This window comes from Rhinopithecus bieti, unplaced genomic scaffold (genome assembly GCF_001698545.2).
Source record: "Rhinopithecus bieti isolate Rb0 unplaced genomic scaffold, ASM169854v2 scaffold_38254, whole genome shotgun sequence".
Lineage (NCBI taxonomy): Eukaryota > Metazoa > Chordata > Mammalia > Primates > Cercopithecidae > Rhinopithecus > Rhinopithecus bieti.
The window spans coordinates 643061-654451 of record NW_016816334.1 but is presented as its reverse complement, the minus strand read 5'-3'; the positions used below and the strand labels follow the sequence as shown (position 1 = coordinate 654451).

Genomic DNA, 11391 nt, shown 5'->3' with positions numbered 1-11391 from the left:
AAAAAAAAACCTTTTACAAATTTTTTTTTTTTTTTTTTTTTTTTTTTTTTTTTCCGATTTGGAGTCTCACACTGTCGCCAGGGTTGAGTGCAGTGGCACCATCTCAGCTCACTGCAACCTCCACCTACCAGGTTCATGGGATTCTCCTGCCTTAGCCTCCCAAGTAGCTGGGATTGTAGGCACTCGCCACCATGCCTGGCTACTTTTTTGTATTTTTAGTAGAGATGGAGTTTCACTATGTTGGCCAGGTTGGTCTCGAACACCTGACCTCGTGATCCACCCACCTCAGCCTCCCAAAGTGCTGGGATTACAGACATGAGCCACCACTCCCAGCCTACAATGGCATATAAAAAATACTTAGGAATAAATTTAACCAAAGAGATAAAAGATGTTTATGTACCCTGAAAACTAGAAAACATATATGAAAGAAATTGAAGACACAAATAAATGAAAAGATATCCCATGTTCAGAGATTGGAAGAATTAATGTTGCTAAACTGTCCATACTCCCCAAAGTGATCTACAGATTCATCTCAATTTCTATCAAAATCCCAAGGACTTTTTTTTATAGAAATAGAAAAAAAAATTTTAAAATTCATATGAAACCACTAAAGACTGCGAATTGCCCATGCAATCTTGAGCAAAGGGAATAAAGCTATAGTAATCAAAACAGCATGGTACTGTACAAAACAGGCATGTAGTCCAAAAGAACAGAATAGAAAGCCCATAAATAAATCCTTGCATTTATGGTCAACTGATCTACAACAAAGTTGCCAAGAACACACACTGGGGAAAGGAGAGTTGCTTCAGCAAATGGTGTTGAAACAACTGGATATTCATATGCAAAATAAACTAGACCCTTATCTCTCACTAGATATAAAATCAACTAAAATAAAGACTTAAATGTAAGACCTCAAACTGTAATACTTCTAGAAGAAAATGGGATAAATGCTTCTTGACATTGACCTGGGCAAAGATTCTTTTCTTTTTTTTTTTTTGTATGTGACCTCAAAAGCACAAGCAACAAAAGCAAAAATAGACAAATGGAATTACAGCCAAGTAAAAGCTTTTGCACAACAAGAAAATAACAGAATGAAGAGACAACCTATTGAATGTGAGAAAATATTTGCAATCCATACCTCTGATAAGAGGTTAAATATTCAAAATACTTAAGAAACTCAAACAACTCAATAGTAAGAATGCAAATAACCCAGTTACAAATTACAATTAATAATTGGGTTATTTGATTTCCTTTAGGATTTGGCAAAGTACCTAAAAAAATTTCTCAAATAAAGATATACAAATGGCCAACAAATATATGAAAAAAATTGTTAATATCACTAGTCATCAGGGAAATGCAAATCAAAACTATAATGAGATATTACCTTATACTGTTAGGATGGCTATTATCAAAAAGACAAGAGATAAGTGTTAAGGAGGATATAGAGAAAAGGAACCCTTATACATTGTTGGTGGGGATGTGAATTAGTATAGCCATATTGGAAAATAGTGGGGAGGTTCTTCAAAAAATTAAAAATGGAGCTATCATATGACTCAACAATTCCACTTTTGGATGTATCTAGAAAGGAAATGAAATCATTGTGCTGAAGAGGTATCTGCACTCCCACTTGCATTGCAGCATTGTTCACAGTAGCTAAGGCGTGAGAAAGACCTAAATGTCATGGATGAATGGATGGATTAGGAACATGTGGGAAATATACAACATTTTTAAGATTGAATAATATTCAGTCTTAAAAAAGAATGAAATTCTATCATTTGAAATAACATGGATAAAACTAGAGGAAATTGTGCTAAGTGAAATAATCCAGGCACAGAAAGACAAGTACTGCATAATCTCATTTATATGTGGAATTTTTAAAAGTCAAATTTATAGAAGTAGAATGTATGATGGTAGTTACTAGAGGCTGCAGTGTGGGATAGAGAAGATGTTCAAAGGATACAAATTTTCAGTTAGACAAAATAAAAAGTTCAGTAGAGCTATTGTAAAAGATGGTGATTACGGTTAAAAACAATGAATTGCATACTTAAAAATTGCTAAGATAGTAGATTTAAGTGGTCTCACCACAAAAAAAAAAATGGTAAGTATGTAAAGTAATGGATAGATATGTTCATTAGTTTGATTTAACCATTTTACTATATATATATATCTCAAAACATCACATTGTACACCATACATACAATCTTTGTCAATTAAAAATTAATTAAAAGTCAAAAAATGAAAAGCAAAATGACCCCCCAAACAAACATACAAACAACAAAAAAATAGCTGACTTTCATGTATAACCAGACCACAAACAAATTTTAAATTTAAAACACCGTAGCTAGGGTTTTGTTGGGTTTCGTTTACTATCTAAGAGTCTAGGTCCCAAACTTACATTCCTGCTATTTAGTACAATGTTTGAAATTCCACTATTAGAGATTCATTTGGAATGACAGCCAGGACAGGTTTCGAAGAAATAAAAAACAAATTTGTAAAATTATTATTGATCTATATCGGATTTTTTATCTCTTATTTTTGTACTGGTAGAGTGGTAAAGGGGGAAAACATGTTTGTGAAATATAGCCTTCCTCATTTAGCAGTTTAAGTGAACTGGAGGCCAAGGATTACTATTCTCCAAGGAAGCAAATGCCAGTATTTGGAGAGGGAAGTGGGAACAGGAAAAATCAAACTATTATCCTTCCTAGAAGGTTGCTCAGGCATCCTGCAACAATTGCTGCTTGGCAGGCTGAAGCCAGATATCCTTAAACAGAAGACAACTTTGCATTTCACAATTAGAGATGAAAGCTTACCATACAAACAAATAGAACAAGCAGAGTTAACACAGAGGAAACGGGTTTTTTCAAAGTATAAATGTATTTGAATCTTTCTCGGCTTAACAAAGAGATTTAGAAATTTGTTTACATTTGGAATGGAGAGTTACAGATGGGGGCAGAGGAGAAGGGAAAGGTTGTAGAGAATTTGCTTCACAAATTTATCTGTGCAGCTCCACTCATTTTTCTTGGTCAGTGATATATCCAAACTATGGCTAGAATGCACGTAAGTAGGACTAAAGCTGTTAAAGCACCTGCCGAAGAAACTAGTGGATATTCTTAACCATATTTAATCAATACAGAAAAGATACTTGATAAGATGATATGAGAAAAAAAATCATAGACTTTTCAAGAAGATGAATGAGGAATGGCTCTTGGAAATTACATTTCACCTATATGATGCTTTTCTCTTCTTGCCTATAGTTAGGGAAATGTAATGTCTTTTTCTTTTGTTACCTAGTTCTCTATCTTCCACTGATCTTCTTTATGTCCATAAAGTCTATACTCTTTACCTAATCTATGCCATACATATCACTTTCTTATACTAGGTCTTATTTAATACAAGTAACTTTTGTTCTTTGAATTTACTCAGTTCCTGGGTTTATATAACTTGTTTGGATAGTTGTGTTCACATGGTGAAGGATGTTGTGATATCTGAATATCTGAATCTATTTGGTTCCCTTTAGATATGGGATAGTGAGAGGTTTGGATAATGATGAGTTTTTCTGAAAACTTATTTGAATCCATGTGAAAATAGAAAATAGAATTCAACTAGTAATCATTAATTGCTGTTCTGAAGAATTCTTAGTCCTCTTGTCAGCAATTTGTCAGTGCTCATAGTGTGTTTGCCGTGTTATTGGTGGTACTGATGATTTCAGAACAGTGAGCTTAGAGAGAAAACATATCCTACCTGAATAAAGACTGGGATTTAAAAGCAGAAAAGCATGTGTAGCCTGCCCCTCCCTTTGTCACCAGCCAGGCTTCTCTCTCCAGCCAAACAGGCCTGTAAGCTACTCTGAGGATGTGGGATGAGGGTCTGGGTCAGCAGGCAGGCAGTGACAAGGTTGAACTTCAGCACTGCCCCCAACTGCAAGGGGAAGAGCAAGGAGTCTGACCTGGCCTTCCTCAGGTTCTTGGGGGTCTGGCCAGATGCTAGGAGTGGGTAGAGAATTGTAGCAGAGCAGAGACTTAGAAGATAGAACACTTGATCAACTAAATAAACATTATCAATTATGTGCCAAACACTTTGAGAACTCTATGATCTGTAGACCTTGTATTTACAGGGCAGTTCTTTGAGATAATGCAATATCCACACGATGTGCTCTTACTAATCATTTAGACAATCCACATAGTAGACACAGAAAATGAATAAAAGAATTGAGGGAAGATGAAATCAGGACATGGAAACAGGAAAAAAAATGACCAAACTTCTCAACAGGAAAAGGAAATAACATAAAGAAACTAGTAACAGCAATGCTCAGAATCCCAAGTGCAGAAGGAGATGAGGACATTTTACCTCTAACCCTTGAAGAGAAGCAAAACAAAGAATACCTAAAATTTCGATTCGAAATTTGTATTCTTTCAGGAAAGCAAAACATACCTCTGTATAAACATGAAGCTGAGGAAATCCCAGGTCTCTTTGCTCCTGATAACTTCTAAGAACTGCTGGAGTGGCTGATAAATTCTGGCAAAGAGGTCCTGAGAAAGCACTTTGAGACAACTATAGTTAATGCACTGTTCTGCTAAGAAACCCATCAGAAACCGATGCTAGAGATCTGTGAGAGCTGTATTCAGGTAGAAATGTTCAGGGAAGTGAGAAACTCACTCTTCTTTCCCTTATCACTGTCAATACAGAGGACATAGTGGGGGAAGAGCATCACCTGTGTTGGCGAGGTTTGTCCATGAATCTCATAACCTGAAAGAGGATTTTGTAGGCTTCCCAACTTAGGAAGCTATGCACAAATTTTGGCTGTAAAATTCCACACTGTGGCAACTGAAAAGTGGGGGCTACAAATAGAGTATTGTTATGGGTAGGCTTCCATTCTGTCCACTGAATTTTCTTCTAAAATGAAAGTAGTTCCTTCTAGACTTTTACAAAAATATCCCCAAGATATCTACAGAGGAGATATCTCTCTTCTCCTTATGCCTTAAATACGTGGTTGGTAGAATCACTGACTGTTCTGGGGAGTTTCTGTTGCATTGGGAACAATTGAAGTTTGTTCATTTTTTTCTATCAATCAATTACCACAACTGCTTTTAGAACTTGAAATGTATTTTTTTTTTTTTTCTTTTTCTGAAGAGTGAAGAAAGGGGTGGCCGGGCGCGGTGGCTCAAGCCTGTAATCCCAGCACTTTGGGAGGCCGAGACGCGTGGATCGCGAGGTCAGGAGATCGAGACCAACCTAGCTAACACGGCGAAACCCCGTCTCTACTAAAAAATACAAAAAAACTAGCCGGGCGAGTTGGCGGGCGCCTGTAGTCCCAGCTACTTGGGAGGCTGAGGCAGGAGAATGGCGTAAACCCGGGAGGCGGAGCTTGCAGTGAGCTGAGATCCGGCCACTGCACTCCAGCCTGGGCGACAGAGCGAGACTCCGTCTCAAAAAAAAAAAAAAAAAAAAAAAGAAAGGGTTAAAGAACTGAAGGAAATTTGCCATTCACCATGGACAGGAAGGCAGGATGCTTTTGAAATTTTAGTGGGCCTCGTGAAAGCACTTGTTTTATGTTTGCATGGTACAAATAGTGACAAATATTAGATGCAATAATAATGCATTTGTACCGTGAAATACAGTAACAGGTTTTGATTTCATTGTTACCATTGTTGTTCTTTAAGATGTCCTTTTTTTTTTTTTTTTTTTTTTTTTACAAGAGACTTTCGGAAAAATCTCTAGGGGCAAACCTCTGAGGTCTTGTCTGCAGCCTGTAGCTTGACTGCAATACTGCAGTCACTCAGTAAAGTGATGGAAAAAAAATTGAAGTTTATAATGAGTTTTGGTTTGAGGAAGTCATAATATGACTATCCAATTTGATATTCAAATGAAATTCCCTGAGTAATTCCACAGAATTCAGCATGGTAACCTGAAATTCCAACTACCCTATGAGAGTTTTTATAAAGAAAAGCCATGTTCCGCCAGGCGCAGTGACTCACTCCTGTAATCCCAGCACTTTGGGAGGCCGAGGCGGGCGAATCACAAGGTCAGGAGACCGAGACCATCCTGTGAATGGTGAAACCCCATCTCTACTAAAAATACAAAAAATCGCGTGGTGGCGGGCGCCTGTAGTCCCAGCTACTTGGGAGGCCGAGGCGGGAGAATGACGTACACCCGGGAGGCGGAGCTTGCAGTGAGCTGAGATCCCATCACTGCACTCCAGCCTGGGCGACAGAGCGAGACTCCACCTCAAAAAAAGAAAAAAAAAAGAAAAGAAAAAAAGAAAAAAGAAAACCCATGTTCAACAGTGGAGCACATTATTCAGGAACTTAAAGGTAGATTTTCAGAACAGCACCTCAAAGCTCGTAAATGCTTATCTCTGGTACCCTCAGTCACAGGTCAGCTCAAATTTTATACATCAGAGGAACACTATACTGGCGTGTATAGAAGTGACTTACCCCATCCCAATATGCCCTCAGCCAAACTGCATTGTTGAAGAATCAAATGGAAAGACAGAGGGAAAAATACAGAGATTCCATCCACCATTTATGAAACTGTCCACTTGACTAAATCAAGATTTTACTAATGTGTATGCATTGCTGAAGGTCCTGTGTATTCTTCCTGTGATAAAAGTTGAGAATTAGTGGTATGAAAATGGACAAAAGCATCTCAAAACATACTTGAGGAACCCTTTGACAGACCAAAGGTCGAGTAACTTGACTTTGCTTAACATAAATTTTGATCTAAAGCATGATCTGGATTTAATGGTGGACACATATATCAAACGTTATCCAACTAAATCAGAATTCCCCACAGATAATTCAGAAATCATTACAGATACTGAAAAGCTTCTTTAAATGGACTTTATCTTACATTTGATATTTGGAAGAAAAGCTGTAAGGTGTATGCAGGTCAGTCAGTCACTGAATATCTTTGCCTATAGGCCTCCCATTGAATACATTAATTACTGATAATCTTACTATTTAAATGGCTCCTGTTTGAAATCTGATGCTTTGAGGACCTATTTTTTCTTCCAGAAGCTAGTATTGAAAACACTGTTTTATTTCTGCGTGTTCTCTGCTACTGCCACACTGGAATTGTTTTAGTTAAGTCATTTTACATATAACATTTATTATCGCTTTGGATTTGATTGTTGGATATTGAGTTATCAATTATTTGAAGAAATATATTTTGAGGAGGTGTAGGAGTAAGGAGTACATCTTATAATATGTTAAAATAAACCTTATAATTGACCTTTGACTAATAAGAGTTTCAGGTATGTTGTTAAAAATCTGTAATTGACAGTTAAAGAATGACCAGAGTGAGAAGCTTGTGAGATCAAGAAACAAGGACTTTAGAGCAGGTTTTGTCTTAGGAAATGAACTTAAAGGAACAAGTTACAGTTGAAGTTTGAATGGAAAAGCTGGCTGTTGTTGTTCCACATTTGGTTGTTACTGTTTATGTTTCTTTGTTGAAACTACATCATCATATGCTTTTTAGCAGGTGTATGTAGAACACTTTCATTTATGGTCAAGGCAGAATCAGAGGCCGTGAATACTGACAACTGACTTGTCTGTTTTCTTCTGTCTTTTTCCATGACTATATCTTCTGCCTCATCTTGATTTATAAACAAAAGCTGGAAAACTACAAAAATAAGTGTTTTGTATTTTATCTAGAAATATTACAGAAAATGTTGCCATTTTTGGTGAGGAAAATCAATTTTGTACAATTTATTTTAATGTAAATAAAATGTCAATTTTGTTTAAAAAAGAAAATATTCTGTATATTGTTTTTTATTATATATATGTATTTAGCAAGTTATATTTCTTTTATTTCACCAAATAAGTTCAATTAAATTAAACTGTTTTCTTCCTATTTGAAAATGGCAAATGAGAATGTCAAAAGAGAGAGTGCCAAGCTTTCTTTATGTGCTTATGAATTTTTTATTAAACAAGCCCATCAGGAATTTCCATGGCAGTGTTTTGGCACATTATCTTCCCTACCCACTTCTCCTGAAAATCATCTACAAATACATCTATAACTGCATTGCTGATTCAGCAAGAAGTCAAATAAATCCTCAAAAGGGAAACATATAGTGAAGATCATGAATCTAGAGTTGGGCGAGCAAGATTCAACTCCCTGCCTGTAAGGAACTCCATTTATCCATGGTTTGTTCCATGAACTTCATTTATATGGCTGCCTAGGACTATAGAGTCAAAAGACAAAGCCTAGATCCTGCTATGTCAGAAGTTTAACAAGAGAACCTCTGCATAAAGTCAGACCAGCGATGGTTACACCGTCTATAAAATAATCAACAAGGAATAATTACTCTTTGCAGAGGTTCTGGGTTCAGGGGTAAAATATAATATCTCTTTTTTTAAATTATACTTTAAGTTCTAGGGTACATGTGCATAACGTGCAGGTTTGTTACATACGTATACTTGTGCCATGTTGGTGTGCTGCACCCATCAACTCGTCAGCACCCATCAACTCGTCATTTACATCAGGTATAACTCCCATTGCAATCCCTACCCCCTCCCCTCTCCCCAAAATAGGCCCCAGTGTGTGATGTTCCCCTTCCCGAGTCCAAGTGATCTCATTGTTCAGTTCCCACCTATGAGTGAGAACATGCGGTGTTTGGTTTTCTGTTCTTGTGATAGTTTGCTAAGAATGATGGTTTCCAGCTGCATCCATGTCCCTACAAAGGACGCAAACTCATCCTTTTTTATGGCTGCATAGTATTCCATGGTGTATATGTGCCACATTTTCTTAATCCAGTCTGTCACAGATGGACATTTGGGTTGATTCCAAGTCTTTGCTATTGTGAATAGTGCCGCAATAAACATACGTGTGCATGTGTCTTTATAGCAGCATGATTTATAATCCTTTGGGTATATACCCAGTAGTGGGATGGCTGGGTCATATGGTACATCTAGTTCTAGATCCTTGAGGAATTGCCATACTGTTTTCCATAATGGTTGAACTAGTTTACAATCCCACCAACAGTGTAAAAGTGTTCCTATTTCTCCACATCCTCTCCAGCACCTGTTGTTTCCTGACTTTTTAATGATCACCATTCTAACTGGTGTGAGATGGTATCTCATTGTGGTTTTGATTTGCATTTCTCTGATGGCCAGTGATGACGAGCATTTTTTCATGTGTCTATTGGCTGTATGAATGTCTTCTTTTGAGAAATGTCTGTTCATATCCTTTGCCCACTTTTTGATGGGGTTTGTTTTTTCTTGTACATTTGAGTTCTTTGTAGGTTCTGGATATTAGCCCTTTGTCAGATGAGTAGATTGCAAACATTTTCTCCAATTCTGTAGGTTGCCTGTTCACTCTGATGGTAGTTTCTTTTGCTGTGCAGAAGCTCTTTAGCTTAGAGGAAAACCTAGGTAATACCATTCAGGACATAGGCATGGGCAAGGACTTCATGTCTAAAACACCAAAAGCAATGGCAACAAAAGCCAGAATTGACAAATGGGATCTAATTAAAATATAATATCTCTTGAGACAATCTTACTGTAACTCTTGTGAGATTTGTGGTCAAACCTAAGATCCATCCTACTGAAACTGAAGATGATCAAAGACAAAAAAGAAAATCTTAGAAGCACCCAGAGGGAAAGGACAGATTAAATACTGGAAACAACATTTAGATCAGCCAAATATTTCTCATCCTCAATAATGGAGTCAAAAAATAGCAAAATAACATTTTCAAAATATGATACAAAAATAAATCTTAACCTAGAACAGTATAACCGAGGAAGAGGGAGATATAAGGACATTTTCAGTGAGAGCTAAAAAGAGAGTTTATTAGTAATAGTTCCTTACTCAAAGATATTCTAAAGGATACACTCCGAAAGACTAGAAAATAATTCCACAATGAATATCTGTATTAAAAAAGGAAAGAGTTACCAGAATATGTGATAAAAATGGATAAATCACCACAAATGTTGTCTGTAAAACCAAAAGCAATAAAATATGATTTGTGAAATAATAAAAATAACTAAGATAGTGGAGAATAATAGCGTGTAAGTCAATGCTTAGATATTAAAATTAAATTATTTTGTTTGAGATGATAAAAATAATAATCTTTGAAGAGTGAAATATGCTTCTAACATTTTATGGTAAACACTAAGAGTAACTTTCAAATTCACAGAGAGAAAAAAATGGCATAGGAAAAAAGTTCTTAATCAATTCAAACAAATGGAAGAAAGAAGGAGGACATGTGCATGTATTACAATTTGCCAAGCATTATGGCTCCTCTTGTTGTTGACAATTATACTTCTCTACTGCCTTGATGTCAGATTTATTCCTGTAATTTGCTCTGACCAATGGAATGTTATTGAAGAAGCTTTCTGGGCCAGGTAATGATTTGGCATCTTCCTTCTACCTCTGCTGTGAGACTGGCAGAGGCTGCTTCTGAGTCCTGGAGGTAAGGTGAGTGGAGAGATTGTGCCACCTGTGATGGACTTACAAAGTGAGTGTGAAACACATCTTTGTAGTGGCAGGCCCCTGCGATTTTAAAGATTAATTGTTGCCAGAAGTACAATCTATCCTATCCTGACTGATAAGGGAGGAAAACCTTTCATAACGATCTTTGGAGCTAATAGCTATGTGACTTTGGGCAAGTCACTTCACCTTTCTGGGTCTTTATTTCCTCTTCAGTGAAATGATGTATTGTACAGACAGAAAAATCTCTTGAAGATGTAAGGGAAAAAGAAAAAGCAGAAAATATGTTCCAATTTATGTAAATAAAACCTTCAAAATAATAACCATTTCAAATCATACACATGCATATCTGCATCTATACCTACCTGTTTGTAAATGTGGAAGACTAAATCCAGATGGATACAAACTAAATTGTTGACAGGGATTATTACTAGAAGGGGTGGGAGGCTTGGAGGAAGATAAAGAAGGATGTAATTTTTAATTCTATTAATTTATTATTTGAACAGTTCATACTTGATTTTTACATATTCAGTATAATTTCTTTCACAAAGTGCAATAAAGTGAATGTTGGTTTAAAAAAGATCCATAGTGATTAATCATGAGAGAGAGAAATATATCTTTCAGGTAATATCAATGGTTGGATGTTAAAGTTATATTATTTCATTTGAGAGGATAAAAATAGTTAATCTTTGAAGAGTTAAATATGTCCCTAAAATTTTAGGGTGAACACTAAGAGTAACTTTCAAATTCACAGAAAGAAAAAATAAATGAAATATGTAAAAAATTCTCAATCAATTCAAACAAATGGAAGAAAGAAGGAGGATGTGTACAACATGTGTCACAATTTGCCAAGCATTATGGCTCCTCCAATTAAATGTTGCCCTAAGTATTTTGTACCTTCAGGGTTATACTGATATAAATGAAGAATTGAATGGCTATTTTGAGACACTTTGTTTTATTGCT

The 11391-nt window shown here is 36.2% G+C and overlaps 1 pseudogene; it reads left to right on the top strand.

The window, feature by feature from the left end:
- The first annotated feature begins 3859 nt into the window (after nt 1–3859).
- On the top strand, nt 3860–5659 carry LOC108517029 (52 kDa repressor of the inhibitor of the protein kinase pseudogene; annotated as a pseudogene).
- The last annotated feature ends 5732 nt before the right edge of the window (nt 5660–11391 follow it).